Consider the following 2,381-nt stretch of genomic DNA (forward strand, 5'->3'; position numbering starts at 1 on the left):
CGGTTTTAACTGACTGTGTGTGCATGTAAATGTGTGAGTGGCTGCAGCGCTGCTGTGCGTTTTGGGGAGTAGAGCGGACCTGTGAGGACAGGCTGTCATGGAGCCAGAGAGATGTGTATATTCTTATGAAGGCGCCACCGTCCATCAAACCAAACTCTCCTAACTTATATTAGTTGGATTTGTTTCCTATTTTTATTCCCAACCTGATATTTGGAAGTTAGCTGATGCACCTGTGGCTTATATTGGCTATGTGCGACTTGGTTAGACCTACATTAGACTATGTGGCCAAACTGCAAGAAGTATGTGGACCTAAGCATACGTTTTAACCAAGGGAAAACTTGATTTATGATTCCAGCAATTGTTCAGAGCAGTCCCTTCCTAGTTCAGCCTAGTTCACCAATATAGGTCTATAAAGAAATGGTTTTCCCAGTTTGGTGTGATAGATCTTAATGGGTTTGCATAGAGCTCTGACCTCATAGGATTTTTGGAATGAAATGTGAGTCAGGCCTTATCAGCCAACACCAGAGGGAGGCCAAACCCTTTCAGCCTTTGACTTCCTAAATCGGTTTAAGGTGGATTATTTCTGGGAAAAACCCTTAGTGCAGTCTAGTGAAGAATCACCTTCATTCTCCCTTGTTTACCTGGTATGTTGTCAGGGACCAAGCAGTAAGGCAAAAGACACAGCTTCCAAAGTTCAAAAAGGGTTTATTAACCTCAAAGTAAGAAAAATACAAAATTAACATCAGCTAAATTGGGCCCTAAAAGAGGTCAACAAAAGATAGGGAAACTCAAAATACAGCAAACTGAACTGTCTAATACCTCAACAAAACCAACTGACCTAGCAAATGACACACACAGGGGAACATATATACTGGCTGGCCAAACCAATAACACACACAAGGGATAAACTAAAGACACTACCAAAATAATCAACTAATAAACCCTAAACAGACAGTCTGCTCTCAACTAAATATTTCCTTTAAATATAAAGAAATTAACATAACTTGACAAATAAAGTTCTAACATAAACTACTGCAGGACTTTCTTGGTTCTTCTTACCATTGCTAACTCTGAGAGACAAGACAGTCCAAGTAACTACAAAACAGTGCTGATTTATTCAAAGGATCACAGGTAAAATTAACATTACACGCTCAGGTATCTTGCACCTCCAAACTGCTCGCAGGCAGATGTAAGATGAAAGACCCTGAACCCACCAGTTATACACATCATAATAATAATATTAAACACCCTGTCTGCTGACAGTCATCAACTCTTCTCTCTAGTTATCCTTGACCAGATGTACCCTGTAGAAACTCATAAGCATGACTAAGCATTTAACAGTCTAACTAGACATCCTATCTCCACTAAACATTTCTAATACATAAAGTATCTATCCAATTTCTATCTGACTAAAAATACCTAACACTACCAACAAATAAACAATTTCTCCCAAACTCCCCCCTTTCTTATATTGGGCACTTGGTGCAGTCCAGGCCTAGTGGGAGGTATTTAAACCTGCTGCTTCCTCAGTCCAGTCTTTTGGCCCCCCCCCACCTTCCAAAGACCAGGAAACACGGTAACTCAAAAGAAAAGGTAAACACATTAACAATACAAAATTAATCAAACGAACAGACTGAGGAACAACTAGCTGCTTGACTGCTCCATGCTGACGATAAAGTACTCCCTTCTGAAGAAAAAACTCCTCAGTCATGCTAAAGTCAGGCTCAGTACCCAATTCCCTCTCTTGTGCTCTCTGTAACAATGAAACTAAATGTGGATCCTTCTGCTGCATGTCCACCATGTTGCTAGGAATCTTAAAACCCCCATATACATCAGGTGTAGGATCTACTACTGATTGAACAACAGTGCCTTTGATTTTTTCCTGCTTTCTCTGCCTGCGTGATTTGCGTGACTTCCCAGGTGCAGTCTCTAAATCAGCATGAAAGAAAGGCAGGGCACTGAGAGTCTCTAAATGTTGGTCTGACTGTCCAGCTTGAGCTCTAGTCACAACCACATTACATTTTTGAGTCATGTGCAACAAATCAAAACGTACTGGCAGATCACGACCCAACACTACTGAAAAAGGCAAATTAGGTACCACCCCAACATTCAGAAGGTAGACTTGGCCCTGCACCTTAATGAACATATCTGCAGTGGGATAAGGTTTTTCATCCCCATGAACACAACAAATAGGGATCATATCATTAACACAAACAACATTAGATGGCACCAATTTACTATGCACCAAGGTCTGATCACTGCCAGTATCAATTAAAGCCTGAACAGCCTGGCCATTCACCTCAATAGGGATTATTCTTACTTTTTGACTACAATCAGCATTAGGTTCACCACCATGACGGGGCACAAAGCACATTTGAGTT

The 2,381-nt window shown here is 40.9% G+C and overlaps 1 protein-coding gene across 1 annotated transcript in view; it reads left to right on the forward strand.

Moving 5' to 3' along the window:
• LOC109962356 (regulator of G-protein signaling 6-like) overlaps window positions 1-2,381 on the forward strand; it is a 71,953-nt gene that overhangs the window by 429 nt on the left and 69,143 nt on the right. The gene's annotated exons all lie outside the window — the stretch shown is intronic.

Source organism: Monopterus albus, unplaced genomic scaffold (genome assembly GCF_001952655.1).
Source record: "Monopterus albus unplaced genomic scaffold, M_albus_1.0 scaffold63.1, whole genome shotgun sequence".
Lineage (NCBI taxonomy): Eukaryota > Metazoa > Chordata > Actinopteri > Synbranchiformes > Synbranchidae > Monopterus > Monopterus albus.